Source organism: Schistocerca cancellata, unplaced genomic scaffold, assembly GCF_023864275.1.
Source record: "Schistocerca cancellata isolate TAMUIC-IGC-003103 unplaced genomic scaffold, iqSchCanc2.1 HiC_scaffold_662, whole genome shotgun sequence".
In the NCBI taxonomy this organism is placed as follows: domain Eukaryota; kingdom Metazoa; phylum Arthropoda; class Insecta; order Orthoptera; family Acrididae; genus Schistocerca; species Schistocerca cancellata.
In genome coordinates this window covers 63,454-80,739 of record NW_026046673.1, presented here as the reverse complement: position 1 = coordinate 80,739, position 17,286 = coordinate 63,454, and the positions used below count along the sequence as shown (strand labels likewise).

At 55.0% G+C, this 17,286-nt stretch overlaps 5 non-coding genes and 13 pseudogenes across 5 annotated transcripts; all 18 read right to left on the bottom strand.

The window, feature by feature from the left end:
• Positions 1-157: 157 nt before the first annotated feature.
• Positions 158-276, bottom strand: LOC126138566 (5S ribosomal RNA). Its single transcript, XR_007528234.1, has one exon. It is a non-coding gene; the product is annotated as a 5S ribosomal RNA (ribosomal RNA).
• An 854-nt stretch (positions 277-1,130) lies between these two features.
• LOC126138545 (5S ribosomal RNA) lies at positions 1,131-1,250 on the bottom strand (annotated as a pseudogene).
• An 853-nt stretch (positions 1,251-2,103) lies between these two features.
• On the bottom strand, positions 2,104-2,223 carry LOC126138543 (5S ribosomal RNA; annotated as a pseudogene).
• Positions 2,224-3,077: 854 nt separating this feature from the next.
• LOC126138563 (5S ribosomal RNA) lies at positions 3,078-3,196 on the bottom strand. Its single transcript, XR_007528231.1, has one exon. It is a non-coding gene; the product is annotated as a 5S ribosomal RNA (ribosomal RNA).
• An 854-nt stretch (positions 3,197-4,050) lies between these two features.
• On the bottom strand, positions 4,051-4,170 carry LOC126138542 (5S ribosomal RNA; annotated as a pseudogene).
• An 852-nt stretch (positions 4,171-5,022) lies between these two features.
• On the bottom strand, positions 5,023-5,142 carry LOC126138526 (5S ribosomal RNA; annotated as a pseudogene).
• Positions 5,143-5,996: 854 nt separating this feature from the next.
• Positions 5,997-6,116, bottom strand: LOC126138541 (5S ribosomal RNA; annotated as a pseudogene).
• An 853-nt stretch (positions 6,117-6,969) lies between these two features.
• Positions 6,970-7,088, bottom strand: LOC126138513 (5S ribosomal RNA). The gene has a single exon (XR_007528219.1). It is a non-coding gene; the product is annotated as a 5S ribosomal RNA (ribosomal RNA).
• An 854-nt stretch (positions 7,089-7,942) lies between these two features.
• LOC126138540 (5S ribosomal RNA) lies at positions 7,943-8,062 on the bottom strand (annotated as a pseudogene).
• An 853-nt stretch (positions 8,063-8,915) lies between these two features.
• On the bottom strand, positions 8,916-9,034 carry LOC126138561 (5S ribosomal RNA). The gene has a single exon (XR_007528229.1). It is a non-coding gene; the product is annotated as a 5S ribosomal RNA (ribosomal RNA).
• An 852-nt stretch (positions 9,035-9,886) lies between these two features.
• LOC126138553 (5S ribosomal RNA) lies at positions 9,887-10,006 on the bottom strand (annotated as a pseudogene).
• An 852-nt stretch (positions 10,007-10,858) lies between these two features.
• Positions 10,859-10,978, bottom strand: LOC126138524 (5S ribosomal RNA; annotated as a pseudogene).
• Positions 10,979-11,824: 846 nt separating this feature from the next.
• On the bottom strand, positions 11,825-11,943 carry LOC126138564 (5S ribosomal RNA). Its single transcript, XR_007528232.1, has one exon. It is a non-coding gene; the product is annotated as a 5S ribosomal RNA (ribosomal RNA).
• Positions 11,944-12,790: 847 nt separating this feature from the next.
• LOC126138523 (5S ribosomal RNA) lies at positions 12,791-12,910 on the bottom strand (annotated as a pseudogene).
• An 852-nt stretch (positions 12,911-13,762) lies between these two features.
• LOC126138522 (5S ribosomal RNA) lies at positions 13,763-13,882 on the bottom strand (annotated as a pseudogene).
• An 852-nt stretch (positions 13,883-14,734) lies between these two features.
• On the bottom strand, positions 14,735-14,854 carry LOC126138521 (5S ribosomal RNA; annotated as a pseudogene).
• An 843-nt stretch (positions 14,855-15,697) lies between these two features.
• Positions 15,698-15,817, bottom strand: LOC126138550 (5S ribosomal RNA; annotated as a pseudogene).
• An 853-nt stretch (positions 15,818-16,670) lies between these two features.
• LOC126138519 (5S ribosomal RNA) lies at positions 16,671-16,790 on the bottom strand (annotated as a pseudogene).
• Positions 16,791-17,286: the final 496 nt, after the last annotated feature.

Here is a 17,286-nt window from a genome sequence, read left to right as displayed (position 1 = left end):
AAACTTGGTTAGCACATTCTCCCTCAAACTGAGTTAATTACTGCATTATCGTACCATTACAGTAGTTTAAACGGTTTAAGGAAGCATCTTTGTCACAACAGAAAGGTAGTTTGAAAATTGGGCTGGCGACATAACAAAAAAAAAAAAACAGGAAGGGAGCCAACAGCACCCGGGTTTCCCAGGCGGTCACCCATCCAAGTACTGGCAGGGCCCGATGATGCTTAACTTCGGTGATCGGACGAGAACCGGTGTATTCATCATGGTATCGCCGTTGGCGCTCATCTAATGTAGGAGCACGGCAGAATTCGCGTTCGGCTTTTCTCCCAACACACAAAATGTTAGTTTTCGGCCGCATTTGACGAAAGCGCTTCCTTCCGCAACCGCCAGTTCCTCGAGGACGGCGCGGGGAGGCGCGCCCGGCGTCCCAGCAGAGTGACGGCCGAATTGGCGGGCGCACCGCCGCGTGTGTGAGACGCACTGCTGCTCGTTGCACCCCCTGTCATTCGCTGGGCGCGTTCAGCCTTCGACACTAGCGGAGGACGCATCTTGTCCCTGGTGTTCAGCGGAGGGCCTGTGCGGGGTGTGGCAGTGTCGTGCTGGAGGGCCCACTGGTAGCGATGTGGGCTTCCTCGCCTCGCCTCGCCTCGCCTCGCCGCGCCTCACACCAGGTGTCTGCGTAGTTTGCAGTGCATTCGCACCATTCCTATCCCTGTCCCTGTCCCCGTCCCGACTTGTCCCGACTTTGCTCGACTGCCGCTCGCTGCCGCTCGGGTCGTGGTCCATATGACAGCGCAAGCACGAAAAACGTCTGCGGGACGAGACGAGACGAGACGAGACGAGACGACTAAGGAATAAATTCGTGGTTACAAATCAAATTTGGAACTCTACATTCCTACACAACAATAGGCGGTGACGTATTTCAGAAATCACCTGCCGATTCGTACTGTTTTGTCGTTTTCAAAGTCTTCTTGGCAAACTTGGTTAGCACATTCTCCCTCAAACTGAGTTAATTACTGCATTTTCGTACCATTACAGTAGTTTAAAAGGCTTAAGGAAGCATCTTTGTCACAACAGAAACGTAGTTTGAAAATTGGGCTGGCAACATAACAAAAAAAAAAAAACGGGAAGGGAGCCAACAGCACCCGGGTTGACCCAGGCGGTCACCCATCCAAGTACTAGCCGGGCATGATGATGCTTAACTTCGGTGGTCGGACGAGAACCGGTGTATTCATCATGGTATCGCCGTTGGCGCTCATCTAATGTAGGAGCACGGCAGAATTCGCGTTCGGCTTTTCTCCCAACACACAAAATGTTAGTTTTCGGCCGCATTTGACGAAAGCGCTTCCTTCCGCAACCGCCAGTTCCTCGAGGACGGCGCGGGGAGGCGCGCCCGGCGTCCCAGCAGAGTGACGGCCGAATTGGCGGGCGCACCGCCGCGTGTGTGAGACGCACTGCTGCTCGTTGCACCCCCTGTCATTCGCTGGGCGCGTTCAGCCTTCGACACTAGCGGAGGACGCATCTTGTCCCTGGTGTTCAGCGGAGGGCCTGTGCGGGGTGTGGCAGTGTCGTGCTGGAGGGCCCACTGGTAGCGATGTGGGCTTCCTCGCCTCGCCTCGCCTCGCCTCGCCGCGCCTCACACCAGGTGTCTGCGTAGTTTGCAGTGCATTCGCACCATTCCTATCCCTGTCCCTGTCCCCGTCCCGACTTGTCCCGACTTTGCTCGACTGCCGCTCGCTGCCGCTCGGGTCGTGGTCCATATGACAGCGCAAGCACGAAAAACGTCTGCGGGACGAGACGAGACGAGACGAGACGAGACGACTAAGGAATAAATTCGTGGTTACAAATCAAATTTGGAACTCTACATTCCTACACAACAATAGGCGGTGACGTATTTCAGAAATCACTTGCCGATTCGTACTGTTTTGTCGTTTTCAAAGTCTTCTTGGCAAACTTGGTTAGCACATTCTCCCTCAAACTGAGTTAATTACTGCATTTTCGTACCATTACAGTAGTTTAAAAGGCTTAAGGAAGCATCTTTGTCACAACAGAAACGTAGTTTGAAAATTGGGCTGGCAACATAACAAAAAAAAAAAACGGGAAGGGAGCCAACAGCACCCGGGTTGACCCAGGCGGTCACCCATCCAAGTACTAGCCGGGCATGATGATGCTTAACTTCGGTGGTCGGACGAGAACCGGTGTATTCATCATGGTATCGCCGTTGGCGCTCATCTAATGTAGGAGCACGGCAGAATTCGCGTTCGGCTTTTCTCCCAACACACAAAATGTTAGTTTTCGGCCGCATTTGACGAAAGCGCTTCCTTCCGCAACCGCCAGTTCCTCGAGGACGGCGCGGGGAGGCGCGCCCGGCGTCCCAGCAGAGTGACGGCCGAATTGGCGGGCGCACCGCCGCGTGTGTGAGACGCACTGCTGCTCGTTGCACCCCCTGTCATTCGCTGGGCGCGTTCAGCCTTCGACACTAGCGGAGGACGCATCTTGTCCCTGGTGTTCAGCGGAGGGCCTGTGCGGGGTGTGGCAGTGTCGTGCTGGAGGGCCCACTGGTAGCGATGTGGGCTTCCTCGCCTCGCCTCGCCTCGCCTCGCCGCGCCTCACACCAGGTGTCTGCGTAGTTTGCAGTGCATTCGCACCATTCCTATCCCTGTCCCTGTCCCCGTCCCGACTTGTCCCGACTTTGCTCGACTGCCGCTCGCTGCCGCTCGGGTCGTGGTCCATATGACAGCGCAAGCACGAAAAACGTCTGCGGGACGAGACGAGACGAGACGAGACGAGACGACTAAGGAATAAATTCGTGGTTACAAATCAAATTTGGAACTCTACATTCCTACACAACAATAGGCGGTGACGTATTTCAGAAATCACCTGCCAATTCGTACTGTTTTGTCGTTTTCAAAGTCTTCTTGGCAAACTTGGTTAGCACATTCTCCCTCAAACTGAGTTAATTACTGCATTATCGTACCATTACAGTAGTTTAAACGGTTTAAGGAAGCATCTTTGTCACAACAGAAAGGTAGTTTGAAAATTGGGCTGGCGACATAACAAAAAAAAAAAAACAGGAAGGGAGCCAACAGCACCCGGGTTTCCCAGGCGGTCACCCATCCAAGTACTAGCAGGGCCCGATGATGCTTAACTTCGGTGATCGGACGAGAACCGGTGTATTCATCATGGTATCGCCGTTGGCGCTCATCTAATGTAGGAGCACGGCAGAATTCGCGTTCGGCTTTTCTCCCAACACACAAAATGTTAGTTTTCGGCCGCATTTGACGAAAGCGCTTCCTTCCGCAACCGCCAGTTCCTCGAGGACGGCGCGGGGAGGCGCGCCCGGCGTCCCAGCAGAGTGACGGCCGAATTGGCGGGCGCACCGCCGCGTGTGTGAGACGCACTGCTGCTCGTTGCACCCCCTGTCATTCGCTCGGCGCGTTCAGCCTTCGACACTAGCGGAGGACGCATCTTGTCCCTGGTGTTCAGCGGAGGGCCTGTGCGGGGTGTGGCAGTGTCGTGCTGGAGGGCCCACTGGTAGCGATGTGGGCTTCCTCGCCTCGCCTCGCCTCGCCTCGCCGCGCCTCACACCAGGTGTCTGCGTAGTTTGCAGTGCATTCGCACCATTCCTATCCCTGTCCCTGTCCCCGTCCCGACTTGTCCCGACTTTGCTCGACTGCCGCTCGCTGCCGCTCGGGTCGTGGTCCATATGACAGCGCAAGCACGAAAAACGTCTGCGGGACGAGACGAGACGAGACGAGACGAGACGACTAAGGAATAAATTCGTGGTTACAAATCAAATTTGGAACTCTACATTCCTACACAACAATAGGCGGTGACGTATTTCAGAAATCACCTGCCGATTCGTACTGTTTTGTCGTTTTCAAAGTCTTCTTGGCAAACTTGGTTAGCACATTCTCCCTCAAACTGAGTTAATTACTGCATTTTCGTACCATTACAGTAGTTTAAAAGGCTTAAGGAAGCATCTTTGTCACAACAGAAACGTAGTTTGAAAATTGGGCTGGCAACATAACAAAAAAAAAAAAACGGGAAGGGAGCCAACAGCACCCGGGTTGACCCAGGCGGTCACCCATCCAAGTACTAGCCGGGCATGATGATGCTTAACTTCGGTGGTCGGACGAGAACCGGTGTATTCATCATGGTATCGCCGTTGGCGCTCATCTAATGTAGGAGCACGGCAGAATTCGCGTTCGGCTTTTCTCCCAACACACAAAATGTTAGTTTTCGGCCGCATTTGACGAAAGCGCTTCCTTCCGCAACCGCCAGTTCCTCGAGGACGGCGCGGGGAGGCGCGCCCGGCGTCCCAGCAGAGTGACGGCCGAATTGGCGGGCGCACCGCCGCGTGTGTGAGACGCACTGCTGCTCGTTGCACCCCCTGTCATTCGCTGGGCGCGTTCAGCCTTCGACACTAGCGGAGGACGCATCTTGTCCCTGGTGTTCAGCGGAGGGCCTGTGCGGGGTGTGGCAGTGTCGTGCTGGAGGGCCCACTGGTAGCGATGTGGGCTTCCTCGCCTCGCCTCGCCTCGCCTCGCCGCGCCTCACACCAGGTGTCTGCGTAGTTTGCAGTGCATTCGCACCATTCCTATCCCTGTCCCTGTCCCCGTCCCGACTTGTCCCGACTTTGCTCGACTGCCGCTCGCTGCCGCTCGGGTCGTGGTCCATATGACAGCGCAAGCACGAAAAACGTCTGCGGGACGAGACGAGACGAGACGAGACGAGACGACTAAGGAATAAATTCGTGGTTACAAATCAAATTTGGAACTCTACATTCCTACACAACAATAGGCGGTGACGTATTTCAGAAATCACCTGCCAATTCGTACTGTTTTGTCGTTTTCAAAGTCTTCTTGGCAAACTTGGTTAGCACATTCTCCCTCAAACTGAGTTAATTACTGCATTTTCGTACCATTACAGTAGTTTAAAAGGCTTAAGTAAGCATCTTTGTCACAACAGAAACGTAGTTTGAAAATTGGGCTGGCAACATAACAAAAAAAAAAACGGGAAGGGAGCCAACAGCACCCGGGTTGACCCAGGCGGTCACCCATCCAAGTACTAGCCGGGCATGATGATGCTTAACTTCGGTGATCGGACGAGAACCGGTGTATTCATCATGGTATCGCCGTTGGCGCTCATCTAATGTAGGAGCACGGCAGAATTCGCGTTCGGCTTTTCTCCCAACACACAAAATGTTAGTTTTCGGCCGCATTTGACGAAAGCGCTTCCTTCCGCAACCGCCAGTTCCTCGAGGACGGCGCGGGGAGGCGCGCCCGGCGTCCCAGCAGAGTGACGGCCGAATTGGCGGGCGCACCGCCGCGTGTGTGAGACGCACTGCTGCTCGTTGCACCCCCTGTCATTCGCTGGGCGCGTTCAGCCTTCGACACTAGCGGAGGACGCATCTTGTCCCTGGTGTTCAGCGGAGGGCCTGTGCGGGGTGTGGCAGTGTCGTGCTGGAGGGCCCACTGGTAGCGATGTGGGCTTCCTCGCCTCGCCTCGCCTCGCCTCGCCGCGCCTCACACCAGGTGTCTGCGTAGTTTGCAGTGCATTCGCACCATTCCTATCCCTGTCCCTGTCCCCGTCCCGACTTGTCCCGACTTTGCTCGACTGCCGCTCGCTGCCGCTCGGGTCGTGGTCCATATGACAGCGCAAGCACGAAAAACGTCTGCGGGACGAGACGAGACGAGACGAGACGAGACGACTAAGGAATAAATTCGTGGTTACAAATCAAATTTGGAACTCTACATTCCTACACAACAATAGGCGGTGACGTATTTCAGAAATCACCTGCCGATTCGTACTGTTTTGTCGTTTTCAAAGTCTTCTTGGCAAACTTGGTTAGCACATTCTCCCTCAAACTGAGTTAATTACTGCATTTTCGTACCATTACAGTAGTTTAAAAGGCTTAAGGAAGCATCTTTGTCACAACAGAAACGTAGTTTGAAAATTGGGCTGGCAACATAACAAAAAAAAAAAAACGGGAAGGGAGCCAACAGCACCCGGGTTGACCCAGGCGGTCACCCATCCAAGTACTAGCCGGGCATGATGATGCTTAACTTCGGTGGTCGGACGAGAACCGGTGTATTCATCATGGTATCGCCGTTGGCGCTCATCTAATGTAGGAGCACGGCAGAATTCGCGTTCGGCTTTTCTCCCAACACACAAAATGTTAGTTTTCGGCCGCATTTGACGAAAGCGCTTCCTTCCGCAACCGCCAGTTCCTCGAGGACGGCGCGGGGAGGCGCGCCCGGCGTCCCAGCAGAGTGACGGCCGAATTGGCGGGCGCACCGCCGCGTGTGTGAGACGCACTGCTGCTCGTTGCACCCCCTGTCATTCGCTGGGCGCGTTCAGCCTTCGACACTAGCGGAGGACGCATCTTGTCCCTGGTGTTCAGCGGAGGGCCTGTGCGGGGTGTGGCAGTGTCGTGCTGGAGGGCCCACTGGTAGCGATGTGGGCTTCCTCGCCTCGCCTCGCCTCGCCTCGCCGCGCCTCACACCAGGTGTCTGCGTAGTTTGCAGTGCATTCGCACCATTCCTATCCCTGTCCCTGTCCCCGTCCCGACTTGTCCCGACTTTGCTCGACTGCCGCTCGCTGCCGCTCGGGTCGTGGTCCATATGACAGCGCAAGCACGAAAAACGTCTGCGGGACGAGACGAGACGAGACGAGACGAGACGACTAAGGAATAAATTCGTGGTTACAAATCAAATTTGGAACTCTACATTCCTACACAACAATAGGCGGTGACGTATTTCAGAAATCACCTGCCAATTCGTACTGTTTTGTCGTTTTCAAAGTCTTCTTGGCAAACTTGGTTAGCACATTCTCCCTCAAACTGAGTTAATTACTGCATTTTCGTACCATTACAGTAGTTTAAACGGTTTAAGGAAGCATCTTTGTCACAACAGAAAGGTAGTTTGAAAATTGGGCTGGCGACATAACAAAAAAAAAAAACAGGAAGGGAGCCAACAGCACCCGGGATTCCCAGGCGGTCACCCATCCAAGTACTAGCAGGGCCCGATGATGCTTAACTTCGGTGATCGGACGAGAACCGGTGTATTCATCATGGTATCGCCGTTGGCGCTCATCTAATGTAGGAGCACGGCAGAATTCGCGTTCGGCTTTTCTCCCAACACACAAAATGTTAGTTTTCGGCCGCATTTGACGAAAGCGCTTCCTTCCGCAACCGCCAGTTCCTCGAGGACGGCGCGGGGAGGCGCGCCCGGCGTCCCAGCAGAGTGACGGCCGAATTGGCGGGCGCACCGCCGCGTGTGTGAGACGCACTGCTGCTCGTTGCACCCCCTGTCATTCGCTGGGCGCGTTCAGCCTTCGACACTAGCGGAGGACGCATCTTGTCCCTGGTGTTCAGCGGAGGGCCTGTGCGGGGTGTGGCAGTGTCGTGCTGGAGGGCCCACTGGTAGCGATGTGGGCTTCCTCGCCTCGCCTCGCCTCGCCTCGCCGCGCCTCACACCAGGTGTCTGCGTAGTTTGCAGTGCATTCGCACCATTCCTATCCCTGTCCCTGTCCCCGTCCCGACTTGTCCCGACTTTGCTCGACTGCCGCTCGCTGCCGCTCGGGTCGTGGTCCATATGACAGCGCAAGCACGAAAAACGTCTGCGGGACGAGACGAGACGAGACGAGACGAGACGACTAAGGAATAAATTCGTGGTTACAAATCAAATTTGGAACTCTACATTCCTACACAACAATAGGCGGTGACGTATTTCAGAAATCACCTGCCGATTCGTACTGTTTTGTCGTTTTCAAAGTCTTCTTGGCAAACTTGGTTAGCACATTCTCCCTCAAACTGAGTTAATTACTGCATTTTCGTACCATTACAGTAGTTTAAAAGGCTTAAGGAAGCATCTTTGTCACAACAGAAACGTAGTTTGAAAATTGGGCTGGCAACATAACAAAAAAAAAAAAACGGGAAGGGAGCCAACAGCACCCGGGTTGACCCAGGCGGTCACCCATCCAAGTACTAGCCGGGCATGATGATGCTTAACTTCGGTGGTCGGACGAGAACCGGTGTATTCATCATGGTATCGCCGTTGGCGCTCATCTAATGTAGGAGCACGGCAGAATTCGCGTTCGGCTTTTCTCCCAACACACAAAATGTTAGTTTTCGGCCGCATTTGACGAAAGCGCTTCCTTCCGCAACCGCCAGTTCCTCGAGGACGGCGCGGGGAGGCGCGCCCGGCGTCCCAGCAGAGTGACGGCCGAATTGGCGGGCGCACCGCCGCGTGTGTGAGACGCACTGCTGCTCGTTGCACCCCCTGTCATTCGCTGGGCGCGTTCAGCCTTCGACACTAGCGGAGGACGCATCTTGTCCCTGGTGTTCAGCGGAGGGCCTGTGCGGGGTGTGGCAGTGTCGTGCTGGAGGGCCCACTGGTAGCGATGTGGGCTTCCTCGCCTCGCCTCGCCTCGCCTCGCCGCGCCTCACACCAGGTGTCTGCGTAGTTTGCAGTGCATTCGCACCATTCCTATCCCTGTCCCTGTCCCCGTCCCGACTTGTCCCGACTTTGCTCGACTGCCGCTCGCTGCCGCTCGGGTCGTGGTCCATATGACAGCGCAAGCACGAAAAACGTCTGCGGGACGAGACGAGACGAGACGAGACGAGACGACTAAGGAATAAATTCGTGGTTACAAATCAAATTTGGAACTCTACATTCCTACACAACAATAGGCGGTGACGTATTTCAGAAATCACCTGCCAATTCGTACTGTTTTGTCGTTTTCAAAGTCTTCTTGGCAAACTTGGTTAGCACATTCTCCCTCAAACTGAGTTAATTACTGCATTTTCGTACCATTACAGTAGTTTAAACGGTTTAAGGAAGCATCTTTGTCACAACAGAAAGGTAGTTTGAAAATTGGGCTGGCGACATAACAAAAAAAAAAAACAGGAAGGGAGCCAACAGCACCCGGGTTTCCCAGGCGGTCACCCATCCAAGTACTAGCAGGGCCCGATGATGCTTAACTTCGGTGATCGGACGAGAACCGGTGTATTCATCATGGTATCGCCGTTGGCGCTCATCTAATGTAGGAGCACGGCAGAATTCGCGTTCGGCTTTTCTCCCAACACACAAAATGTTAGTTTTCGGCCGCATTTGACGAAAGCGCTTCCTTCCGCAACCGCCAGTTCCTCGAGGACGGCGCGGGGAGGCGCGCCCGGCGTCCCAGCAGAGTGACGGCCGAATTGGCGGGCGCACCGCCGCGTGTGTGAGACGCACTGCTGCTCGTTGCACCCCCTGTCATTCGCTGGGCGCGTTCAGCCTTCGACACTAGCGGAGGACGCATCTTGTCCCTGGTGTTCAGCGGAGGGCCTGTGCGGGGTGTGGCAGTGTCGTGCTGGAGGGCCCACTGGTAGCGATGTGGGCTTCCTCGCCTCGCCTCGCCTCGCCTCGCCGCGCCTCACACCAGGTGTCTGCGTAGTTTGCAGTGCATTCGCACCATTCCTATCCCTGTCCCTGTCCCCGTCCCGACTTGTCCCGACTTTGCTCGACTGCCGCTCGCTGCCGCTCGGGTCGTGGTCCATATGACAGCGCAAGCACGAAAAACGTCTGCGGGACGAGACGAGACGAGACGAGACGAGACGACTAAGGAATAAATTCGTGGTTACAAATCAAATTTGGAACTCTACATTCCTACACAACAATAGGCGGTGACGTATTTCAGAAATCACCTGCCAATTCGTACTGTTTTGTCGTTTTCAAAGTCTTCTTGGCAAACTTGGTTAGCACATTCTCCCTCAAACTGAGTTAATTACTGCATTTTCGTACCATTACAGTAGTTTAAAAGGCTTAAGTAAGCATCTTTGTCACAACAGAAACGTAGTTTGAAAATTGGGCTGGCAACATAACAAAAAAAAAAACGGGAAGGGAGCCAACAGCACCCGGGTTGACCCAGGCGGTCACCCATCCAAGTACTAGCCGGGCATGATGGTGCTTAACTTCGGTGATCGGACGAGAACCGGTGTATTCATCATGGTATCGCCGTTGGCGCTCATCTAATGTAGGAGCACGGCAGAATTCGCGTTCGGCTTTTCTCCCAACACACAAAATGTTAGTTTTCGGCCGCATTTGACGAAAGCGCTTCCTTCCGCAACCGCCAGTTCCTCGAGGACGGCGCGGGGAGGCGCGCCCGGCGTCCCAGCAGAGTGACGGCCGAATTGGCGGGCGCACCGCCGCGTGTGTGAGACGCACTGCTGCTCGTTGCACCCCCTGTCATTCGCTGGGCGCGTTCAGCCTTCGACACTAGCGGAGGACGCATCTTGTCCCTGGTGTTCAGCGGAGGGCCTGTGCGGGGTGTGGCAGTGTCGTGCTGGAGGGCCCACTGGTAGCGATGTGGGCTTCCTCGCCTCGCCTCGCCTCGCCTCGCCGCGCCTCACACCAGGTGTCTGCGTAGTTTGCAGTGCATTCGCACCATTCCTATCCCTGTCCCTGTCCCCGTCCCGACTTGTCCCGACTTTGCTCGACTGCCGCTCGCTGCCGCTCGGGTCGTGGTCCATATGACAGCGCAAGCACGAAAAACGTCTGCGGGACGAGACGAGACGAGACGAGACGAGACGACTAAGGAATAAATTCGTGGTTACAAATCAAATTTGGAACTCTACATTCCTACACAACAATAGGCGGTGACGTATTTCAGAAATCACCTGCCAATTCGTACTGTTTTGTCGTTTTCAAAGTCTTCTTGGCAAACTTGGTTAGCACATTCTCCCTCAAACTGAGTTAATTACTGCATTTTCGTACCATTACAGTAGTTTAAAAGGCTTAAGTAAGCATCTTTGTCACAACAGAAACGTAGTTTGAAAATTGGGCTGGCAACATAACAAAAAAAAAAACGGGAAGGGAGCCAACAGCACCCGGGTTGACCCAGGCGGTCACCCATCCAAGTACTAGCCGGGCATGATGATGCTTAACTTCGGTGATCGGACGAGAACCGGTGTATTCATCATGGTATCGCCGTTGGCGCTCATCTAATGTAGGAGCACGGCAGAATTCGCGTTCGGCTTTTCTCCCAACACACAAAATGTTAGTTTTCGGCCGCATTTGACGAAAGCGCTTCCTTCCGCAACCGCCAGTTCCTCGAGGACGGCGCGGGGAGGCGCGCCCGGCGTCCCAGCAGAGTGACGGCCGAATTGGCGGGCGCACCGCCGCGTGTGTGAGACGCACTGCTGCTCGTTGCACCCCCTGTCATTCGCTGGGCGCGTTCAGCCTTCGACACTAGCGGAGGACGCATCTTGTCCCTGGTGTTCAGCGGAGGGCCTGTGCGGGGTGTGGCAGTGTCGTGCTGGAGGGCCCACTGGTAGCGATGTGGGCTTCCTCGCCTCGCCTCGCCTCGCCTCGCCGCGCCTCACACCAGGTGTCTGCGTAGTTTGCAGTGCATTCGCACCATTCCTATCCCTGTCCCTGTCCCCTGTCCCGACTTTGCTCGACTGCCGCTCGCTGCCGCTCGGGTCGTGGTCCATATGACAGCGCAAGCACGAAAAACGTCTGCGGGACGAGACGAGACGAGACGAGACGAGACGACTAAGGAATAAATTCGTGGTTACAAATCAAATTTGGAACTCTACATTCCTACACAACAACAGGCGGTGACGTATTTCAGAAATCACCTGCCGATTCGTACTGTTTTGTCGTTTTCAAAGTCTTCTTGGCAAACTTGGTTAGCACATTCTCCCTCAAACTGAGTTAATTACTGCATTTTCGTACCATTACAGTAGTTTAAACGGTTTAAGGAAGCATCTTTGTCACAACAGAAAGGTAGTTTGAAAATTGGGCTGGCGACATAACAAAAAAAAAAAAAACAGGAAGGGAGCCAACAGCACCCGCGTTTCCCAGGCGGTCACCCATCCAAGTACTAGCAGGGCCCGATGATGCTTAACTTCGGTGATCGGACGAGAACCGGTGTATTCATCATGGTATCGCCGTTGGCGCTCATCTAATGTAGGAGCACGGCAGAATTCGCGTTCGGCTTTTCTCCCAACACACAAAATGTTAGTTTTCGGCCGCATTTGACGAAAGCGCTTCCTTCCGCAACCGCCAGTTCCTCGAGGACGGCGCGGGGAGGCGCGCCCGGCGTCCCAGCAGAGTGACGGCCGAATTGGCGGGCGCACCGCCGCGTGTGTGAGACGCACTGCTGCTCGTTGCACCCCCTGTCATTCGCTGGGCGCGTTCAGCCTTCGACACTAGCGGAGGACGCATCTTGTCCCTGGTGTTCAGCGGAGGGCCTGTGCGGGGTGTGGCAGTGTCGTGCTGGAGGGCCCACTGGTAGCGATGTGGGCTTCCTCGCCTCGCCTCGCCTCGCCGCGCCTCACACCAGGTGTCTGCGTAGTTTGCAGTGCATTCGCACCATTCCTATCCCTGTCCCTGTCCCCGTCCCGACTTGTCCCGACTTTGCTCGACTGCCGCTCGCTGCCGCTCGGGTCGTGGTCCATATGACAGCGCAAGCACGAAAAACGTCTGCGGGACGAGACGAGACGAGACGAGACGAGACGACTAAGGAATAAATTCGTGGTTACAAATCAAATTTGGAACTCTACATTCCTACACAACAATAGGCGGTGACGTATTTCAGAAATCACCTGCCAATTCGTACTGTTTTGTCGTTTTCAAAGTCTTCTTGGCAAACTTGGTTAGCACATTCTCCCTCAAACTGAGTTAATTACTGCATTTTCGTACCATTACAGTAGTTTAAAAGGCTTAAGTAAGCATCTTTGTCACAACAGAAACGTAGTTTGAAAATTGGGCTGGCAACATAACAAAAAAAAAAACGGGAAGGGAGCCAACAGCACCCGGGTTGACCCAGGCGGTCACCCATCCAAGTACTAGCCGGGCATGATGATGCTTAACTTCGGTGATCGGACGAGAACCGGTGTATTCATCATGGTATCGCCGTTGGCGCTCATCTAATGTAGGAGCACGGCAGAATTCGCGTTCGGCTTTTCTCCCAACACACAAAATGTTAGTTTTCGGCCGCATTTGACGAAAGCGCTTCCTTCCGCAACCGCCAGTTCCTCGAGGACGGCGCGGGGAGGCGCGCCCGGCGTCCCAGCAGAGTGACGGCCGAATTGGCGGGCGCACCGCCGCGTGTGTGAGACGCACTGCTGCTCGTTGCACCCCCTGTCATTCGCTGGGCGCGTTCAGCCTTCGACACTAGCGGAGGACGCATCTTGTCCCTGGTGTTCAGCGGAGGGCCTGTGCGGGGTGTGGCAGTGTCGTGCTGGAGGGCCCACTGGTAGCGATGTGGGCTTCCTCGCCTCGCCTCGCCTCGCCTCGCCGCGCCTCACACCAGGTGTCTGCGTAGTTTGCAGTGCATTCGCACCATTCCTATCCCTGTCCCTGTCCCCGTCCCGACTTGTCCCGACTTTGCTCGACTGCCGCTCGCTGCCGCTCGGGTCGTGGTCCATATGACAGCGCAAGCACGAAAAACGTCTGCGGGACGAGACGAGACGAGACGAGACGAGACGACTAAGGAATAAATTCGTGGTTACAAATCAAATTTGGAACTCTACATTCCTACACAACAACAGGCGGTGACGTATTTCAGAAATCACCTGCCGATTCGTACTGTTTTGTCGTTTTCAAAGTCTTCTTGGCAAACTTGGTTAGCACATTCTCCCTCAAACTGAGTTAATTACTGCATTTTCGTACCATTACAGTAGTTTAAAAGGCTTAAGTAAGCATCTTTGTCACAACAGAAACGTAGTTTGAAAATTGGGCTGGCAACATAACAAAAAAAAAAACGGGAAGGGAGCCAACAGCACCCGGGTTGACCCAGGCGGTCACCCATCCAAGTACTAGCCGGGCATGATGATGCTTAACTTCGGTGATCGGACGAGAACCGGTGTATTCATCATGGTATCGCCGTTGGCGCTCATCTAATGTAGGAGCACGGCAGAATTCGCGTTCGGCTTTTCTCCCAACACACAAAATGTTAGTTTTCGGCCGCATTTGACGAAAGCGCTTCCTTCCGCAACCGCCAGTTCCTCGAGGACGGCGCGGGGAGGCGCGCCCGGCGTCCCAGCAGAGTGACGGCCGAATTGGCGGGCGCACCGCCGCGTGTGTGAGACGCACTGCTGCTCGTTGCACCCCCTGTCATTCGCTGGGCGCGTTCAGCCTTCGACACTAGCGGAGGACGCATCTTGTCCCTGGTGTTCAGCGGAGGGCCTGTGCGGGGTGTGGCAGTGTCGTGCTGGAGGGCCCACTGGTAGCGATGTGGGCTTCCTCGCCTCGCCTCGCCTCGCCTCGCCGCGCCTCACACCAGGTGTCTGCGTAGTTTGCAGTGCATTCGCACCATTCCTATCCCTGTCCCTGTCCCCGTCCCGACTTGTCCCGACTTTGCTCGACTGCCGCTCGCTGCCGCTCGGGTCGTGGTCCATATGACAGCGCAAGCACGAAAAACGTCTGCGGGACGAGACGAGACGAGACGAGACGAGACGACTAAGGAATAAATTCGTGGTTACAAATCAAATTTGGAACTCTACATTCCTACACAACAACAGGCGGTGACGTATTTCAGAAATCACCTGCCGATTCGTACTGTTTTGTCGTTTTCAAAGTCTTCTTGGCAAACTTGGTTAGCACATTCTCCCTCAAACTGAGTTAATTACTGCATTTTCGTACCATTACAGTAGTTTAAAAGGCTTAAGTAAGCATCTTTGTCACAACAGAAACGTAGTTTGAAAATTGGGCTGGCAACATAACAAAAAAAAAAACGGGAAGGGAGCCAACAGCACCCGGGTTGACCCAGGCGGTCACCCATCCAAGTACTAGCCGGGCATGATGATGCTTAACTTCGGTGATCGGACGAGAACCGGTGTATTCATCATGGTATCGCCGTTGGCGCTCATCTAATGTAGGAGCACGGCAGAATTCGCGTTCGGCTTTTCTCCCAACACACAAAATGTTAGTTTTCGGCCGCATTTGACGAAAGCGCTTCCTTCCGCAACCGCCAGTTCCTCGAGGACGGCGCGGGGAGGCGCGCCCGGCGTCCCAGCAGAGTGACGGCCGAATTGGCGGGCGCACCGCCGCGTGTGTGAGACGCACTGCTGCTCGTTGCACCCCCTGTCATTCGCTGGGCGCGTTCAGCCTTCGACACTAGCGGAGGACGCATCTTGTCCCTGGTGTTCAGCGGAGGGCCTGTGCGGGGTGTGGCAGTGTCGTGCTGGAGGGCCCACTGGTAGCGATGTGGGCTTCCTCGCCTCGCCTCGCCTCGCCTCGCCGCGCCTCACACCAGGTGTCTGCGTAGTTTGCAGTGCATTCGCACCATTCCTATCCCTGTCCCTGTCCCCTGTCCCGACTTTGCTCGACTGCCGCTCGCTGCCGCTCGGGTCGTGGTCCATATGACAGCGCAAGCACGAAAAACGTCTGCGGGACGAGACGAGACGAGACGAGACGAGACGACTAAGGAATAAATTCGTGGTTACAAATCAAATTTGGAACTCTACATTCCTACACAACAACAGGCGGTGACGTATTTCAGAAATCACCTGCCGATTCGTACTGTTTTGTCGTTTTCAAAGTCTTCTTGGCAAACTTGGTTAGCACATTCTCCCTCAAACTGAGTTAATTACTGCATTTTCGTACCATTACAGTAGTTTAAAAGGCTTAAGTAAGCATCTTTGTCACAACAGAAACGTAGTTTGAAAATTGGGCTGGCAACATAACAAAAAAAAAAACGGGAAGGGAGCCAACAGCACCCGGGTTGACCCGGGCGGTCACCCATCCAAGTACTAGCCGGGCATGATGATGCTTAACTTCGGTGATCGGACGAGAACCGGTGTATTCATCATGGTATCGCCGTTGGCGCTCATCTAATGTAGGAGCACGGCAGAATTCGCGTTCGGCTTTTCTCCCAACACACAAAATGTTAGTTTTCGGCCGCATTTGACGAAAGCGCTTCCTTCCGCAACCGCCAGTTCCTCGAGGACGGCGCGGGGAGGCGCGCCCGGCGTCCCAGCAGAGTGACGGCCGAATTGGCGGGCGCACCGCCGCGTGTGTGAGACGCACTGCTGCTCGTTGCACCCCCTGTCATTCGCTGGGCGCGTTCAGCCTTCGACACTAGCGGAGGACGCATCTTGTCCCTGGTGTTCAGCGGAGGGCCTGCGCGGGGTGTGGCAGTGTCGTGCTGGAGGGCCCACTGGTAGCGATGTGGGCTTCCTCGCCTCGCCTCGCCTCGCCTCGCCGCGCCTCACACCAGGTGTCTGCGTAGTTTGCAGTGCATTCGCACCATTCCTATCCCTGTCCCTGTCCCCGTCCCGACTTGTCCCGACTTTGCTCGACTGCCGCTCGCTGCCGCTCGGGTCGTGGTCCATATGACAGCGCAAGCACGAAAAACGTCTGCGGGACGAGACGAGACGAGACGAGACGAGACGACTAAGGAATAAATTCGTGGTTACAAATCAAATTTGGAACTCTACATTCCTACACAACAACAGGCGGTGACGTATTTCAGAAATCACCTGCCGATTCGTACTGTTTTGTCGTTTTCAAAGTCTTCTTGGCAAACTTGGTTAGCACATTCTCCCTCAAACTGAGTTAATTACTGCATTTTCGTACCATTACAGTAGTTTAAAAGGCTTAAGTAAGCATCTTTGTCACAACAGAAACGTAGTTTGAAAATTGGGCTGGCAACATAACAAAAAAAAAAAACGGGAAGGGAGCCAACAGCACCCGGGTTGACCCAGGCGGTCACCCATCCAAGTACTAGCCGGGCATGATGATGCTTAACTTCGGTGATCGGACGAGAACCGGTGTATTCATCATGGTATCGCCGTTGGCGCTCATCTAATGTAGGAGCACGGCAGAATTCGCGTTCGGCTTTTCTCCCAACACACAAAATGTTAGTTTTCGGCCGCATTTGACGAAAGCGCTTCCTTCCGCAACCGCCAGTTCCTCGAGGACGGCGCGGGGAGGCGCGCCCGGCGTCCCAGCAGAGTGACGGCCGAATTGGCGGGCGCACCGCCGCGTGTGTGAGACGCACTGCTGCTCGTTGCACCCCCTGTCATTCGCTGGGCGCGTTCAGCCTTCGACACTAGCGGAGGACGCATCTTGTCCCTGGTGTTCAGCGGAGGGCCTGTGCGGGGTGTGGCAGTGTCGTGCTGGAGGGCCCACTGGTAGCGATGTGGGCTTCCTCGCCTCGCCTCGCCTCGCCTCGCCGCGCCTCACACCAGGTGTCTGCGTAGTTTGCAGTGCATTCGCACCATTCCTATCCCTGTCCCTGTCCCCTGTCCCGACTTTGCTCGACTGCCGCTCGCTGCCGCTCGGGTCGTGGTCC